At 35.5% G+C, this 19,995-nt stretch overlaps 2 pseudogenes across 2 annotated transcripts; one reads left to right on the forward strand and one right to left on the reverse strand.

Annotated features, from left to right (window-relative positions):
• The first annotated feature begins 7,970 nt into the window (after positions 1 to 7,970).
• On the forward strand, positions 7,971 to 9,762 carry LOC148869085 (E3 ubiquitin-protein ligase ATL42 pseudogene; annotated as a pseudogene). Its single transcript, XR_016106568.1, has one exon. The product of XR_016106568.1 is annotated as an E3 ubiquitin-protein ligase ATL42 pseudogene (transcript).
• Positions 9,763 to 16,734: 6,972 nt separating this feature from the next.
• On the reverse strand, positions 16,735 to 19,995 carry LOC148869086 (uncharacterized; annotated as a pseudogene). Its single transcript, XR_016106602.1, has 2 exons — positions 19,430 to 19,995; positions 16,735 to 16,923 (listed from the first exon to the last, which is right to left on the reverse strand). The product of XR_016106602.1 is annotated as an uncharacterized LOC148869086 (transcript).

Consider the following 19,995-nt stretch of genomic DNA (forward strand, 5'->3'; position numbering starts at 1 on the left):
GCTTTTTAAATTTTGATTCCAGCCATGGTTTCCAAAGTCAGAAAGTCGGAAGCCATAAACCTACTACTATTCTTGTTTCATAGATCAAGTTAAAATATTTAATTAGAAGCTAAGACATTGTCGGGTTAGAATTTGATAGATTAATATTAGGATATGTTCGATTTACAGTTAGAAGCAGAATCAGAATCCCTTGGATTTGAAATCAGAATGGTCTATTCTTTTCACCTATTTGATTTATATTAGAATTGGAATCAAAAACATAAACGGATGGAGTGAATTCTCATTCCTAGGAGAGGGGGAGAGAATGATCATTCCTTCAAATGAAGAACACCATTTCATCAAAAATGGGAATGAAATTTTGATTTTACCCAACCAAACAGTTGGGAGTTGTAATATCCCAATTCCGAACCCCTATTTTCAGATGTTGATCTTTCATAGTTGATATCAATGCTCCTGCATCTGAAATATAATAGAAGATTAGAATTGATACGAAATCTCTACTCTTTAATTAGATATAAGAGTCCTTGCCATCCAAGGAAAATCAGAAAAAAGAAAAGATGACAAACTACATATATACGAAGAATTGGGTGACCAGAAATTAAAGAATATTATCAAGTTGACATGTGATGTTTGGAAATCTCTGAAAGACTGAAACCCAACAGCCGTGTCTGGGCACATCTAGTATGTCTTCAGAGTGTTGATCATATGCACATGAATGGTTGGCTTGTTGTCATTTAGAAATACTGAAACTATAGAACATGGCCAATTTGACATCTGGGTGGAGGAATTTTGACTTAAATTTCTGAGGACGATTCATGAGCACTGAGCTTAAATGAACACAGGGATAATGGTTGGAGTCTTCTCAATGGAAGTTTCTTTCTTACATCATTCAACTAATCTGGGACTGAGGAACGAAAACTCCAACTGGTAATAGTTGGCAGTTGATATTAAAAGCACAAAATATTCTGTGTTTGTTGTAGATCACTTGGTTTTCTGAAAATATAAGAGGTGAATGAGCAGAATGTTTCAACAGAATACCAACCAAAGTATTTTATTATAATATTAGTAAGTAAACCCATATACAATTAATGGATAGGGTTAAATGAAATTTTGGTTGATAAATTTGGGTTTTGACATCAATTTGGCTTGAAGTTAGGGTGGTCAATGTTTTGGGTTGATACCAAGTGGCCTTTAACCCGATTCAAATTTTGTTTTTACTTTGTAGGAGAGACCTAAAAGTGGTTAAGACCTAAAAAATAATAGTATGTGCGCACGTGCTTTGCCCGTGGTAATTCTAGATGATGATAATGGTAGTAATAATATATCCAAACTTTCTTTTATAAATTTTATGTATTTTTTTATTTTTTATTATTAATCGGATGCAAATTGCAAAATCCAAATCTAATTACCTAAACATCTCATCCAATATATGTGATAATCAAATTGAGTTGTAAAGTTTTAAGTATCATTAACATGCCTACTTGCTTGGCTAAACTATTCTTTTTGTAGTGTTTTATCATTTTGGTGTATCTTTTTGTTTTGTTCATTTATAAAAAAAAATGTAAGATTTAAATAGAGGTAATTGAATGAAGTGAAAAGTAGTAGTTCAATTTACAATTTAAACCTTATAATTAAATAGTGATTAAATTAAAAAATGAATATTTTTGTCAAAAGAAAGTTCCAAAATCTTATCAATATTTTTAATAATAATGTAAATATAGAATTATAGATGTGTTCAATTTTTTTCTATATATATATATATATATATTTTATATTTTTGTGTGCAAAAATAATTTTGGTATATCACACTTACTTTTTGTTTAATATGATAAATATATGATATAATACATGTGCATGAATGCTTTTTTTACAAAATTAATGTATTTTTATATTTTATTAATTTTTATGATATTAAAGGTTAACACGTTTAACCCAAAACTTAAATTATTGTTTATTATTTTTAATATTTCATTTTTGGTCAATTCTAAATTATGTATTTCATTTTCATTATCAATAAAAATAATTCTTGATTATTACACTTATTTTTTAATTTGAATAATAGAAATATCATAATTGAAGTTACATTTTCAACTCTTATCATTAGAGATGGACTAATTACACAATTATTAGCATATTAATAGCCATTAAAGCTATAACAAAATGGTTTTTATACCATTTTTCAAACAAAGGAGTAGAGGGTAAATTTAGTCTAGAAAATGTGAGTTAATAATTTAAGTATAAGACTTAATGATAGGGGATTAAATGAGGTGGTAAGTAATAATTAAAGTTACATTTTCAACCCTTACCATTAGAGATAAATTACATACAGAATTATGAGTATTTTAGTAGTCATTAAAGCTGACACTAAAGTTGTAATAAAATGACTTTTAATTTATACCCTTTCTCAAACAAAGAAGTAGAGGGTTATTTTAATAAAAAAAAAGTTTTGCATTTCATTCACACTTTTATATAGTATACATATAGATAAGAGAAATTTAATGGGTTAGTGAAGATGCTACAAACATTGACTACTTGGGGGTAGGAGTATTCATAAAAATCTAAAAAACCAAAATTCCAAACTGAAACCGACAATATCCAAAGTGAGAAATCTGGGAAATTGAACCGATTGGCTTGTTGTTGGTTTTTTTTTTTTTTTCCAGAGATTTGATTTTTTCAGAGTTGTGAGTATTGAGGATTAATGTGTACATGCTTGGTTTATCAAAGTTGTGAGTATTGAAGATTAATGTGTGCTTGGTTTATCAGAGTTGTGAATATTGAATATTAATGTGTTCAATAACACAAATGTTATTGCAGATCTTTGTTTTGGTGGTGGTGAAATATTAATTGGTTGTTTTCCTTAATTTAGGGAAAGATGATTTTTTTTTTCTATTTGCATAAAAATCACAACAAAAAAACCAAAAAACTGCAGCCGAACCGGTTAATCGATTAATTCGGTTCAGGTATTTTCATAATTAAAAGTTTTGGTTCATTTAGCACCTAGGGAGAGAGAGAGAGAGTTAGGAATTATCCTATTAAAGAGAACAATGATGGATTTTATTAATTAAAGATAAACTTAAAAAAGAATTTTATTTTAACTTTTTATATCTTTAATAAATTTAATTAATAAAAAAAAAAACCCACATGTATGGTATACGAAAGCATTGAGCAAGAGGAATCTTGGGCTCTCTCTTTCCTCTATATCATTCATGTAACAGGTATAGATTTAGACATTTAATATTAATATACTTAGGTGGCTGGGTAACTGCTTCCTCGAAATAAGGATGGCTGACTTGTTCAATATCATCGTGACAAAATAATGCTGACGGTGGCACTACATATAATTTTAATTATTTCAAGTATGAACTAACATTGCTTCAAAAATCAAAACCAAATGCAATTGAACACAATAATGTCAATTTACCTCATTGCATTGCATCTTTCTCGCTTTCTCCTCTTTTGACTTGATAAATTAATCAATTTAAAATAATTTCCCCATTGTTTTTAGTATTGAACATTATATCGAGTCCAGTGATATCTACTACAGCACACACACATATATATATATATAATTCACCGCGTAGCTTTGAGACTATGAGAGAACACTCATCAATAATATTTTACACTGCTTTGGCCTTTGGGCTCGGGTTTTGATTTTCATTTCATTCAAAATTTAACAAAATCTCAACTCTATTCCACTCAAATTGCACGCCAATGTATTTTATTTGATTGATTTTTAATTTTTTATAGACATTGAATATCAAGAAAAATGATTAAACAAGATCTTATCTGGGAGAGTAATTCATCAAAGACAACTAAGATCTTAATAACTTAATTTAAAAATAAATAACAACATATGTGAAAAATGGAATATAAATCAGTCTTTAACTACCTGTTTTGGTTATGTGTCTATTGTCTTTTGCCAAACAAGATGACCTCAGCCTATCAGCTTATTTTAATATTATAGCCTAATAAGACATGTGCATCAAATTGATAGCTTCAGCCCTTCACCATCTATATTGTATATATGAAGAAAGGTATATCACGTCAGGGCCCTCTCCTTTCAAGTATATCATTTATTTATTTATTTTTTGCTTTTTTTTTTCTCTTTTATATTTTAAAATTTAATATAACGTGCACTTCACAATTGTTTGCGTCAAATGGATTCTCCTTTACAAAAAAATATATTTTCCTGATTCTTTTAAAAATTTTTAACTTTAAAAAGTAAATAAATGACGCATTCATTCATATTTCTTCACAAGACATTTCATTTTTCAATGATCATTTCTCCATGCCTCTATTAGGTAATACTATCATTCCAAGTTATTCATTTAGCAGTATTGATAAAATCAAGGAGTTTGATCCTCAAAATGAACAAAGCGAATTTGACAATTATGGAGTTCGGATCTGCTCCTCACACACTCCTCGCAGCATGTCCTAGCTACACATTGGGAATATCTCCCGTGCTCGTGTTTGTATTTATTATTCATGGGGAAATATTCCTAACATATGGTCGGATGTAGCTGTAAGGCCAGTGTGAGGAGCGCTCTATGAGAAACAGATCAAGAAAGACTTAAAATTGCCACAATGAGAATCCAATGATCTCAAACTATTGAAAATGGGCTTTTTTACTGGGTTTTGGGACAAGACGGGCTATATCGTCCTCTATATTATTTAATTTCCCTTTGATAATGGCTCCACTTGGAATAAAGTTGGAGTTTTAAAAAGAAAATAATTGATATTAAGCTTAAGCCTATAAATGATTCACAATTAGGGGTAGATTCGAGTCGAGCCGAGTCAAATAGTATTAGGTTCGAGCTCGATTTTGAAAAAAAATATTTTATAAAAAAAGTTGTATATAAAAATATTTTTTATTTGATATTTAAAAAATAAAAATTTATAATAATTTATAATTATAATATTTTTATTATATATATTACTTTTTATAATTTTATTATATATATTTTATATATATTAAATATCAAATATATATTCGAGTCGACTCACGAACCTCATGAGCCGAGTTTTAATAGGATCGAGTTCAACTCGTTTAATAATTGAGCCAATGAATTAGACTCGAATTCGAGCTCAAACTCGATTGAAACCGAGCCGAACCAAACTTTTCACAAACCGTGAAAAAAAAAAGGCAAATATGGCCTTCCAAACCGTCTAACTGATGAATTGATTCCGATAATTCCCTTGTCTATATCAATGGCATGCATATATAACCACTGTTCCAACTCTGGCTGTGGAGTTTTGCTGAGGTTACTCTGGTAGTAGTTGTCATCAGCCACTGGTTTTATTCTCTGAAAAGAAATGAATATGGGGTGAGACCGTGAGAACCGACTCCCTTGCTGCAAATTTGCAACGTGGCAGAGGTTGAAGTTGAACTCGTGAATTTCTTTTGTCCCACGAAAATCTATCGCCCCACTCTTTCTTATTAAATGCTCCTTCCTATATAACCAATTATCAATATATGATGGATGGTGATGGCTTTCGAAAACAAAAATAGCGATGGTGATGGAATAGACTTTAGCCCTGCTGCCATGCACTAGAATTGATGTAAATATTTAACATTTTTATTTTTGGAAATCTTTTGAACCCATCAAATTTCTCTTTCTTGAGTTTTCTTTTTCTTTCTTTCTTTCTTTTTTTGAGTGGTTGTAGTTTTGCAAGAAGAGATATGAAGATGGAGATGGCATGTCTATTCCTTTAGAACTTGTTAGAGATTGATAACATATTCATGGACCTTGCCTAATAGTTTACGCCCTGTTCGTTTGCCAGAATTTAATGGGGGTAAATTGGTCACAATCCCTGTATCAATTATTTGGGTAATTGACTTGGAAGGTGGGTAATCAACTTATCTGCGCAAAAATAATGACTCCTCCCTTTTACCTCCTTTTATCTGAGTAATTTGTAGCACAAGAACGTTGGAATCTATTTTATTCAGGTAAGTTTTATGTAGGAAATGCTTGCCCAAGTAAACTCACGTACCTATCTAAGTCAAAACCAATGAGGCCTTATGTTTTTATGTTGAACATTTTTTTACATAAAATTGGAATATATTTGATCAAATGGTCTACTATTTCATCCTCGCCGCTCCTATTATAATTAATTAAATTCTAGTACAAGATATAAGTGGGTCTATGATTATCCATGCTTCAAGCCTAATAAGTTTTTACATAAGATGGTGTGATGGAAAGCTTTAACCTTTTATTTTTAATTATAAAATTCTCTCTCAATTTTCTCATCGCTGTGCTTGACATGAACATCCCAATTTGATTTATAATTTAAATATTTCCATTTAATTTGTCCTAAAAAAGGAAAAAAAGAAAAAAAATGAATTCATCATACATAAATAAAGCCGAAAAAAGAATTAAATATGCTGAATTTGGATTATATGAGCACATTTAAAAGTCATGTCTGCAATTATTTGTTTTACGTATTATAAATTTATAATAATTAAACATTACCACGGAGGCAGACATCGATCTCTTATGGGCTTTATTTTTGTAGGCCCACAGGTAGGACCACTCATTGAATGAATCCACATTAATATTAAGAATCCCTACGTCACAATTTCAAAAGAAACAAAACTCTAGTCGATGGAGACAAATAAAAAGAATAGGTCACTCACGGATTAGCGAAATAAAGGTTGGAGACTGGATCTGCTCCTCACAAAAGGGGCGCCTCACAGGCACCTCACACACACACACATCTCCTATACTTTCCGGTACTTATTGGTTATTATTCACGGGAAATGTTTCTGATGGTAGATGTGCCTGTGAGGCGCCCCATTTGTGAGAAACAGATCCCGTCACAAAAAGTTGGGTCAATATAGTGCTGATTTGCTGTCGTCCTCTTCTGTCTTCTTCGCTTTTCATTTTAGATTCCATTGATTGATGTTCCACCGTTGTCATAGTATTGAGATGATACATATGGGGCTCAAACTCAATTCAAAGTTCAATTTAGACCAAGTTTTTTTCACGAGCTGATCTTAAATGGCTTATGAATAGATTGATTCATGTCCATCCTTAGGTGTTGCGATGCTGCGATGCACACCTACTTCAAGCTTGGGTCTAGTTTGGTTGGTAGTTTTTGAATTGACCTGACTCAATCATAGGGCTGTTAATGGACTTCAAAAGTTTGATACTGATTTCACTCTAAATCCGATTATCTCAAGTTTGGATGTTAAAACTTACACCCAATTAATAATCAGATGAGATGCAAATTTAATCCCATCCGATCTAATTAAAATTATTATTTTATGTATATATGCAGTATATATAAAATTTATAATTAATATATTTAATATTTAATATTTATATATTTATATTAATTACACATATATAAATTATAAATAATTAAGTTTTCTTAAAACTTTTTTAATTTTGCAAGTATTTTAAACCTAATAAAATAATTGCGAATTAAACACAATCCAACATAATAAATAGATATGAATGTGGATATATATTTCAAAATTAGATAAGAATATTAACATAAAAGTTTTATAATTGGATGTAGAAACAGATATAGATGCGGATGCAGTTAGATCCGATAAGAATATGCTTACTATTACATCCATACACCATACTGGACCCCAAATGCCACTTTAAATAATACAGCTGCATCATCAGCACAGCACATGTGAGGACGGTGTGAGGTTGCATTGGAGATGTTCCCAATACAAGGTGATAGTGTTCTGTAGTTAGGGATGTGGGAGCAGGTTGTAGGTAGCAAGATCGGGCGTAATTTGGTTGACACATGCAATGACGTAATCTACGATGGGGTTGCTTTGATCAATCAATTATTATCATTTTATATTTTTCTTCCCTTTATATATTTAACCCTTTTGATTCATTGGGTCTACAACCAATGGTTTTACAGTTGGGAATCGGGATTTGGGATCACTTATTAGACACTTTGTGGGAATTGCCTCGATCTACACCATTTACATCCAAGGGGACCATTGAATTTTTGTAGGCTGAGGCGCACCCAATGTTTCCCCCTCCACAAGGTCAGCACTCGGCAGTCAAGGCCCCCCCCCTCTCTTGCACGTCCTCGTATATAAGCTCTATATGTTGTCCAAACTCTAGTGTCGTTTCTCTGTTTCTACCTCGCCGGAATAATGCTCGCTGGAAGCCTATAAGATTCCGGATTTTTCCATGAACCAATTTGGCTCGCTCATCGTGTTTTTCTTCTTCTTCTTCTTGTTTTGCGATGTCGAAGCCCAAAACGGAACGCGAGCGGATGCATCACCGCCAGATGCTGTCTCAGCGTTCTGTCCCAGCCTTGCTGTCGTCGTTGGGATCCTCTCCGCCATGCTCTCACTGACGTTTCTTTTTATCGCTTACGCGAAATTCTTTCTAAAGGGTGAGGATTCCAGTGCAGTGGATCAGGATGACGACGAAGACGACCTCGATCACCGCCAGAACGGAGGGCTATTTCAAACAAGGTCCAGGTTCTCTGGAATCGATAAAACCGTAATCGAATCGCTTCCAATCTTCAGATTTTCATCCCTCAAGGGGTTCAAGGAAGGCCTCGAATGCGTTGTCTGTCTGTCGAAATTCGAAGATACCGAGATACTTCGGTTGCTTCCCAAGTGTAAACATGCGTTTCATATCAAATGTGTGGACAAGTGGCTCGAGAACCACTCGACCTGCCCACTGTGCAGACACAAGGTTGATCCCGAGGACCTTACTCTTTTCACATATTCCAATAGTTTGAGATTATTGGGAGGCCCGCCAGAGCTGATGGAGGATCCTAATGTCGAGCTCTTCGTCTGCATAGAGCAAGACAATCAAGGGTCGTCCAGGTTCAGCGTCGGAAGCAGCTTGCGGAAGATAGATAGTGATAAGAAGGACAACGAGTTGCCGCTGCAAGTAGGAGGAAATGCCGATGATGGTGTTGTGGGTGGTGAGGATGATCGTAAGCCGTTGCATGATAAGTTCAAGCATAAGATCATCGTCTCCGACGTCGTCCTCAAGAACAGATGGAGTGATGTCAGTTCCTCCGACCTGATGTTCTTGAATTCAGAGATGCTTAGCCTCATGTCGAGCAACCGATTCTCTTCTTCTCCCTCCCCGAATAGTCAACGATTCATGGCCGCACCGTCAACTTTCGAAGATGGGTCTCCGAAAACTGAGCATATAATCGAAATCAAGGAGGATATGGAGAGGAAGAGATTGCTGGAGAGTGAGATCATCAGTAGAATTAGCACAAGCCATTCAGTGTCCGACACATCTGAGCTTCCTTCCACTTTGGATCCCGAAGCCAATATTACGTCGAGGTCCTTGAATAATCCATCTGAGAAGAGATCAATGTCGGAGATAATAAACCTCTCCAGGTTTAAGAATAGAACCAAAGAATCATCCGTCGTTGGAAACAATGAAAAAGAGGAGAGGAGGAGACGGCTTTGGATACCCATTGCGAGACGGACAGTCCAGTGGTTTGCCAGTAGAGAAAGGTCGTCGCAACAGCAATCTGATCAATATAACACAAGATCGACAGCCTTCGAAATTATGAAGTTCCAGAAATAAAATTCTCATTCTGTAAATGGTGGGTTTGCTATTTTTCAGCAGCCATTGACGTGTGCTTCGAAGTCCGTCGAGCGCCGCGATGGTGATTTCACTTTCACACTTAACAGAGATGGTGAGTCAGAAATTCGGTTTGGGAGAAATAACAAACACAGACTTAATTAATATCATGTAGTAGTACTGTTCAGTCAAATACATAAATGGAAGTATATGATTTTCATTTGGTTCATTCTTTCATTTCGTCAGGTTAAACTGCTTCATCCTTCATTCATTCATGGAGTATATTCTCTTTCTTTTTTCAGACGGCTGTAGTTGTGGTTGGGCTTCACTTCCAAATAATAAAGTAAAAGAGATTGATTTATACATACGACCCAGATCATTATTTTCATCAACTTAACAAAATATTAGGTAAAATTAGATAAACAATTCATCGCGTATATCATTATTTGTTGTGTTACTGCATAAATTCTCTTCTCTTCCATGTGTTTGTGCTTGATGGACAATTAATTAATTGTATTTAAAAATAAACGAACATGTGATTTTTCCAAGAATTATCCTCTAGGAGATCCAACGAATCAAGCGGAGAGAATCCCACTCACACGATGAACTTAACTCACAGCCTCACATGGTAAATGATAAGTACAAGACACTCGCTCACTACAAGTTTTTCTGTCTTAGGTGATGTTTCTAATTGTTTTGGTATCATTTGTGCGATGTATGCTGACTTTTGAGAAATATATTCTGAGTCATTATTTGGTACTGATTTTCTAGGGCCGATCATTTTTGTATTAGAGTTATTATTCAATGCCTGGATGTTATCTCATCCTCAAAAATTCAACATCAACTATAAATCATGAAATCATAAAAAAATAAAAAATGGTAATCCCCAAAAATTGTTGATTTCAATAAATCAATTTTTGGCCGATTTCCTTAAAATCACCAAAATCAACCAATTAAACAGAAATTTCAACGCCAATTCCTCCCAATGAGATGGCTGTGATTTTGAAGAAATCATCAACGATGCCAAACATCACCTTAAAAGCAGGCTATTTTAATCCTCTCGATGCTTCATCAACCCATAGGGCTAGGGGTGGACTCGAGCCAAGCTGAGCCAAATAGTACAAGGCTCGAGCTCGGCTCACCAAGGTAGTATAAGGCTCGAGCTCGAGCTAGAACCTTGAGTTCAAGCTCGGCTCGAGTAAAAAACTCATAAGTTTGAGCTCGGCTCGGCTCGGTTCGAGCTTCATTTGAGAAAAAAATGTTTTATAAAAATAAAAAATTATATGTAAAAAATATTTGTTATTTGATATTTAAAAAATTAAGAATTATAATATTTTTATTATATATATTATTTTCTATAATTTTATCCTCACGATCCGAGCTCTATTAGGCTCAAGCTCGACTCGTTTATTAATTGAGCCTATAAATTGGGCTCGAGCTCGGCTTGAAGCTCGGTTGAAACCGAGCCGAGCCAAGCTTTTCACGAGTAGAGCTCGATTTGAGAAAAAATGTTTTATAAAAAAAATTATATATAAAAAATATTTTTGATTTGATATTTTAAAAATTAAGAATTATAATATTTTTATAATATATATTATTTTCTATAATTTTATTATACATATTCGAACTCGGCTCGCGAGCCTCACGAGACAAGCTCTATAAAGCTCAAGCTCGACTCGTTTATTAATCGAGCTTGTAAATTGGGCTCGAGTTTGGCACGAAGCTCGATTGAATTCGAGCCGATTCGAGCTTTTCACGAGTCAATCTCGAGTAGCTCGTGAAGAGCTTGGCTCATGGCCATCCCTACATATGGCTAGTAAGTCATCAGATCAAATTATTTGAATCCAAATAAGATCTTGTAGGAGTTGGATTTAGATACCTCCCTCGATCTTAATAAATCAGTAGAGGTGTATCGGTTTAGTCTTTTTTGTAATTTCAGTTATATATACATTTATTACATATATTATTCATTAAAAAATTAGGTCCCTTAAACTTGTAAATAGGTGAATCAAATACTCAAAGATACGATGTAATACACCATCATTAACAGATTGAATTCGAATATACCCAATCTGATCTACCATGACTCAATCCAGTCCATTAGTTATGAAATATTATATATGATGTTATAATATTATATGTATATTCTACATATATTGTATATTATTTATATAATATATAAAATATAAAATATAATATTATTTGATTGGTCAAAATTCTTTCCATGCTATATCTTTCCCGCATCATAGATTTTCCCATATATTAATTTTATTATATCATCAAGTGTTTTTTATTATTATTATAATCCAAATTGAATTAGATTTGAGTTGGATATCCCATAAGATAGTTGAATTCAAATTCGAACCGCATAATTTTAAAAATCTGTGTTAGACAATTGTATGCCCTTAGCTCCGATCAGAATGATGTATATTATGAATTTATTGTAAATGAATAAAGTATATATTTGATTTATGTTCCTGTGGTGTATTTCTGTGTAATACCCTTAAACTGGACACTTATGAGATTCGTATTAGTTTAGAATGTTCACAGCCATTGGATAAGTCTGGGGAGATTTATCGTGCTAAGACTAACACTGGTGTGCTGCCAAATGTTTGGGTGGCCTGTCTCAGCCGCTAGGGTGAGATCCAAGGCACATACAGTGTAGGATTAATTGAATCTTTGAACGGAACCAGATTTCCAGTATTGCCCTGTACCTTAGAGATTGATGGGCAAAACTGAAAAGTTACACCTGACCCTTAGACTCGATTATGATACTGCACTAGGTGTCGGATTGGGCTGTCTTTGATATGCCAACTAGTGAGATCCTTAGCGGGGGTCAAAACCTGAGTATGTTGGGACATTCCGAGAATTCATCTGAGTGGGTGATCATATTGACATGATCAACCCTTTTGTCGGACAAAGGTAGTGATTGGGGGTGCACTATCTCTGATGGAAACCAAGACTGTTGGCAGCCGATTTCAATCGTTGAGATTGAAATCCGATGGATCCTTATTAGTTTTGGATCAATCAGATTTCTTATCGAATTGGATTGGATATGCCCTTTACTGAATCTGATCCCATCCTTGCCCTTGTCAACCCAAGGCTATATCCCCATAGACCCATTTCCGAACCAGTCTAAAATCTCAACTTTGTTTCTTTATAGAATGGAACTGATCGACCCAACGATATTCACTGAAGCAAGTAATAGGTCGACAGCTCCCACACTCCATGGGGAGTTTAGATCTGTTCCTCACATAGCGTGTCTCACATCGATTTCATAGCATGTCCTAGCTCTGCACATTGAGAACATATCCCGTAGTTATATTTATTATTTATGGATTGGATGTGGCTGTGAGGAGCAAATCCAAATACGTCGATGGGGTATTGGCATCTGAACCTAATTCTTGATAAGCATAATTTACTCAGAGGAATAAAACTCCAGAGATAACTGATTGCTACCCAAAGGAGTTGACATTTGGGTAGGCTAGTTGAGCAAGAACCTGTTGTAAAGAAAGAGATTGGCTTGGTCAGTGCAATGTCCGTTTGAAGAGCCTTTACAGTCTTTCTTGCATTAGAAACGTTGAAGAGACTGTTGGAACAGTATGAGCACGGACTTGCACTGACCGAAATTGAAGTCGTCGTAAATATGTTAAGGGGTGGGTCTTGCCTGCAGGCTGCAGCAGCCATGGTCAACCCCCAACTCGATTAGCTTACTTCAGTTTTAATAAGAGAGAAGCTGGTAAAGCAAATGGCGTAAGAAGTGAGCCTTCTCTCGCTGTCTTTAGTGGAAGAGTCGGGCATGAATCATGTAATTTGAGACTGAACTGTGTAATAAGTAAAAACCAAATCCGCCGGTCCTCACTTTTCATGCATCTCAGGAAATTTTCATGCAATTAATTAGTCTAAAAACTAATCGAGAGAGTTATTATGTTAATGGCAATTATTATTCTAATATTGGATTGGAGGCCCACCAGACCAGATATCCACTTGTTAAATTTGTCTCTGCTATTTGTTTTATCTATATCCCTGTTTTTGTTTCTGTTTGGTTGGTGATGAGTTGTTGTCCATGTCGCAATATATTACTTGTTTGGTAATTGATATTTTATGGTACTTCGTCATCCAATTAACAAACTCTCGTCATATCTCGTATTCCAACTAAAACGGCCCCCCAACTAAATCCCATGGATATGACCCAATATCCAAGGTATGGAGTCACAATTGTTGTTTCATTATTTTCACGGAAGACAGAATCTTACGTCATGTTTGGAGTTCTTAAAAATAATAAGTATTTATTCAAAATAGTTGTTTATTTAAGCTAGTAAGTACTTATTGGTATTTAGAAAATAACTCTAAGTATTTATTTTAAAAATATGGGTTTATTTTTTAAGCTCAAATTTTCAGTTTTTTTTAGGTGTTTATGCAATAAGTACTTATTCAATTTTTTTTCTTCCAATTAAAATTATCACTAGTTGAATTTTAAAATACCACTTATAAAATTATCTATAGTTAAACTTTATAAAAGTACTTTTATGAAAGTCACTAGTTGAATTTTAAAATACCACTTATAAAATTATCTCTAGTTAAACTTTATAAAAGTACTTTTATGAAAGTATTTTTATAAAAGTATTTTCATAAAAGTGTTTTTGTAAAAGTGCTTTCAAATGGTATATTTTAAAAATTTGAAAAAATGAAGGACAAAATAATCACAAATGTTTATTAGAGAAAAAGACTACCAAGCACCCAATATAAAATAAGTGCTTATTTTAAAAAATAAGCACTTGAAAAAGTTGGGTGCCAAATGCAAATAAGTGCTTATTTGAATAAGCACTTATTTTTTACTTAAACACTTTCAAACATAACCTTAAACTCACATGAATGAGATCAGTTCTTCTCCTCAGAGAACACACCTTACACCAACCTCACAGTGCCTCGCAGTCGTGTGTTGAGAACATCTCCTGTACATGATGTTATCATTCCTGGGAAGATATTCTCAATGCACGGCTGTGATGCACTGTGAGGATGGTGTGAGGCGTGCTCTATGAGGAGTAGATCCGAACTCCACATGACTAAGGGGCCTTTGGTTAACAGCTTAAATGTTCCTTGTTGAAATGAAAACTGTTTTGTAATAGATTTTATGGGGACTCTATATATAGTCCTTAGTAATAATTTTAAATATTTTATTATGTAATTATTTTATCCATTAAATGGTAAAGCAATAAGTCGTCCAGTTTGTCAACTTCAGATGTAGTGGCTTTGAAGCTCTGGTTCAGCTACTTTGGGAGTGAGCTGAAGATTCAGATAATTAAGCTGCTTTAGCTACTTTAGAGCACTCCAGATACGTTATTGAAAGAGGTTGAAGTAGGCATCCCTTCAAATGGTTGGCTGAGGCCGACAGCTCATTTGGGCTCTCCAAAATTTTCACCTCAATATTTTCATGTGGGGCCCACTTTGAGAAAGCCAAAAGCTGCTGCACTTCATCCCTCCCAATTGGGTACTTCAAGTAGGGCTGTCAACGAACTCTAATAGTGATTTGGGTCAAGGTTCAAAGTATCGATACAGGCCGATATTTTGGTAGGACATATCAGTCTGTATTGGTATTTTTTTAGGTCTTATCCTCTGAACCAGTGTCTAACTTGATACAACCCTTAGAGGGGCATATCGGAAAACCATCGGCACGATACGTATCAACCGATATGGGCTGATATTTATTGATACTTTGAACCTTGATTTGGATTTTAGAACTTGTAGATTTTACCCTATCCAAATAACAATTATTATTATTATTATATATGTAATATAATTATATGTTTATATTATGTAATTATATAAGTTTTATAATTGATAAATTTAATACTTTATATTTTATATACTTATTATACATGTATATAAGTTAAATGTAATTTATTATTTTAAAACTTTTTTTTTTGACATTTTGAGAACAATATGGTGGATGGGGACTAAATCCAAATCGATACTTTCCACAGATTTGATAATTGGATCGAATCGATGCGGATGTAGTTGATCTCATCCAAATCTAATCTAATTATTAGTGTTCTTGAGTCATCGTTGACCTAGATGGTCGGACCTTTCGGCCTAGGAAGTGTTCAAGCAATCGGTTATGTTTCACCCTTAACCTAGCCCTTGACCAAAAACTGTTGATTTGGTCAGCGATCCATTGACCCAAGCAGTTGAACTGTCAACCCGTACAATGCAGACAACGGTTTTTGATCACTTTTTATTTTAATTATTATTATTATTTATTTATTTTTAAGTTAGAACAGGTCATACGTTCGAACCAAACAGTTGCACCACTAACCCGAAAACCGGTGGTCAAATTAGTTCTTTAAAACCTTGCTAATTACTGCCCTAACTAACGGTGGCTTTTATGGATGATGTGGTTTATTTTGATTGGCTCAAACCAGCCTAAGTTGTTCAGTTTGGGTATTGCCAATCCTGCAGAATGGCGATACAGTGATACTGTACCATTGTTATTGAGGGTTAGTTTGGAAGGAAAATAAATACAAATTTATACAATATAAACATATACAAAATAATACAAAAATAAAGGTTTTGCACTCTGCATATAAACTCAAGGAATATAAATACAATTATGTAGAGTGCAAAATATTATATTTTGTATGTATCTATATTCTACATATTCGTATTTGTACTTTTTACAAACTGGACAATTAACTTTTCCTTCATATCAAATACAATCTAAAATAACATTGTTAGATGAGAGTCTATACGTGATTAAGGGTGTTAATGGACTGGTTTTGAATTTGACCCCGTCCAATCTAAAATTAATTGGACGGACCAACAAGACATATTGGATTGGACCAATCTAGTCCAAAATATTTATTAGATTGGTTTAGACCTGATCTGTTCGTAACAAATTTATATTGGATTGGGTTGGATTAAGCCAATATCTGGTCCATTGATATAAGATAAGAATATATATATATGTCAATGAACTCGGTTTGGATTGAAACCAATCTAAATCAAAATAAATTTGAACAGATTAAACAATCCATATATTGAATTGGACCAATCCAAATTGATCTAAAATATTCATTGAATTGAATTAGACCTGATCCATTTATAATGGACTCACATTTGACTGGATCAGATTGGATCAAATCCAGTCCAATTGACACCCCTATACTTGATAGTCGAAGTTCGTATCTGTATTAAACGTACATTGAGAGGAAGCTAGCTTGCTATTAATCCTAGAAAGGATACATGCCCTCACTTTCAGAGCTCTACCCTTCTTCCTGAAACGTAGCTCATCATCCACACGACTACTCATGCTATTCCGAGGACTACTTCCTTTTTTCTCTCTCATCCTGCAATTCCAGCTTTCTCAGACGGTGCCTCGCCAGCATCAGCCCTAGACCAACAAAGGTGGACATTAGACAGCTTGCTCCAATTGATATTAAGGCCAGGAATGAATCGGCATCCGCTAGTCCCCTGGACCAGCATCTTAAGTTGATAGTCCAAACCAATAAAAAACCTCCACGAAGCCCAGTCCCTTTAATTGAAAAACTAACGGGAGTCGAAACTAATGGTAGTCTTGGACTCCCAAATAAACTGTGAATTTCGGCCTTTGAAACCCTTTTACCCTCCTTGAACCGTAAACTTCGACGGTAAGGTCATCTTTACCGAAAACCGTAAACTTTTCTTCTTCTTCTTCTACATCAATCACATGGATTTAGATTAAATTCGACTAACAGACCAATATAGAGTTCATGCTTAACCACTAACAGAGATTATGAAAAGTTCACCGGGGTTGTCATCGTGTGAACTGTTCTGTTCAAATGGTCGCCACCGTCCAGTGCAGTAGTTCACAGTTCACAGTTCAGGAGGAGGGTAGAAGGGTTCACAGTCCGCCACCCTCCAACTTCTTCTTCAAAAGCTAACCGGTTGAGGAAGAAAGAAACGTGTCGTTGGTTTTGGAACTCAACCAGATCTTAATAAAATTGAAATATCTACTAGAAAAAAATGAAATATCACTTGGAGTATAAGACGGACGTTAGTATGGACTCCCGTAAGTCTTACAATTAAAAGGGTTTAGGCTGCGTTGGTTTGGACTAGCAAGAAGCTGGTCCAAGAGACTACCAGACGCGGATTCACCAACACCCATCTAGTCCCCTTGCCACGTGGCAAGATCACCCATTTGGCTGCTATATATGCTGCAGCCATGAATGACACGGACACCCACATCGCTTTGTGGGCCACCACCAGCAGTTTCACCGTTGATTTCCGTCAAAACGGGATGTTGCTCACTAGGACGACGACAATGCCGAGGGACGAGAACAATGCCACATTGTTGTGAGTTCGGATCGTCTGTCCCCTAGGGACAGCCATCCAATACTTTTCGACCACGTTATATTCGCCCGCTCACTTCGAATCTAACGGAAAATATATGCTAACGGGCGGTGTGGACTTAAGTATTTATCAAATTTGTTTAACCCATAGGACTTTCTCTCTTTTCATTCCATCAATCCCAAATCCCACCGCCGAGAGTTCTCTTCTTCTCCCTCCCCTCTCCACCCACCGCCCCTTCACCGCCGCCGAGAGTTATTTTCATTCCATCTAGCCGCTGCAAGTCTCTCTCCCCACCGATATGCTGCGCCGTGACGCGAATCGCAATCCTCTTCCGCCGCTGCAACCCTCTCCGGTGCTGTACTCTGGCCACTTCAAGAACCCTCTTTGCCGCTATAACCCTTGCCTGTGGATTTCTCGTGGTTCTTGTTCCGAATAGATTCGACGACTAAAAACTGAAAAGGAAGATTCAGTAATCGAATGTAGAGATGGCGAAGATTAAACCTTGTATTTGCTCTGTAGATATTAATTTGTATTTGTACTCTTCCCAAACAGAGCCTTTTTAATAATTTCTGAGTTTACGGGCGTTTCTTCTTAGAGAGAGTAAGCAATCAGATTTAGGAATCTCATAAATTTATTCACTTGATATTCATTTGTGTTTGAGCAGATCTTGAGAATATATAGAAAAAGACTTTCCATTAATCCTAAGTCTGAGCCATACACATAGAGAATAATTTTTAACTACCAACCATTCAAAGTACTCACATCCGAAGAAGTTGCAGGAAAAATGAAAGAATGGTAAGTCCTACCTTTCACCACTAATATAGAGTGCGTAGCTACATGTGATTCAAGCTTCCAACTAACAAGAGCTTATTCCAAGATGAAATTTGGACCAAGTTGCACAACATAACGATATGATATATTTTGTTGATGATAGAACTCGTCATGATTTTGAGTACTACGCAAAAATGCATGTTGCATGATCTCTATCTACCGTTCAATATGAACAGAAAGAGAGTACTAATTTCCTAGGGAAGCTCGTGACGAGAACCCAGGAATTTTGTACTTGAACTTTTCAGTACTAAAGAAGACCATTCAATAGGCAAGAAAGCTGGAATTACTAGATGAAACCAGTTGGCTACTTCCCAGAACCCAATGTTTAATTTAATGGTGTTCAGATCTCTGCAGGCTTGGTAATTAGATGGTTTGAATGATGAAGGACCACGAGAGTTGTAGCGACGGCGAAGAGGGTTTTTGAAGTGGTCGGAGTATAGCATCGGAGAGGGTTGCAATTCGCGTAGCGATGTAGCGTGTCCTGGGGAGAGAGAAGAAGAGAGAGAGAAAGCAGCTCAGATGCAATGGAAAGAACTATCGGCGGCGGAATTTGGGAACGATGGAATGAAAAGAGAGGAGGTCCGAAGCATTAAACAAATTTGATAAATACTTAAGTCCACACCGTCCGTTAGCATACATTTTTCGTTAGTTTGGAAGTGAGTGGGCGAACATGACGTGGTCGAAAAGTATTGGAATGGACAGAAAATTTTCTGTCCATTGTCTCAGAGCAGGTATACCTTGAAAGGGATTTCCTTTGCCTTTGTTGCCTTCCCATATTGATCATGGACACCGTCAGGAAGGTTTACTCCACCGGAAAATGCCACCGTCGCTATTAAAACGGTCACCACCGTTATGGTGTTCCGAACGTTGCGTAGGCTCTCATTGTGCAGCTCTAGTTGCTTTTCTCGGGATAATGGTGACGCCGCCCGCGATGCAAATTCGCAGGAGAATCCAAACTCTTCTTCGACCATGAAGATGCTCCGTTGAAGCTATTCTGGTGAGATCTCCCCGAGTTGTCATTGGCGACACGCTGCACCTCTGGCGATCCTGGTGGCAATTGATAGCATCTCTTACCGCCAGCACATCTTGTAATGTAGGTATAAGCGCCAGAGCACCAGAACTTCTGTTACCAGTGGACTAAACGACATCAAGAGCCGTGAATCCCTTGTGGTTAAGAGCATTTATGTCAATGCTTGTCTTAGTGACTAGATACGTAACCATCTGGTATCAGACCCGAGCTATTGAATAAACAAATTAAGGAAACCAAAGTCTTTAGTTACGATTTGTCTGGGCTTCAACTCAA

The sequence above is a fragment of the Nelumbo lutea genome, chromosome 2 (genome assembly GCF_056320005.1).
Source record: "Nelumbo lutea isolate HS-2025 chromosome 2, American lotus-T2T, whole genome shotgun sequence".
In the NCBI taxonomy this organism is placed as follows: Eukaryota; Viridiplantae; Streptophyta; class Magnoliopsida; order Proteales; family Nelumbonaceae; genus Nelumbo; species Nelumbo lutea.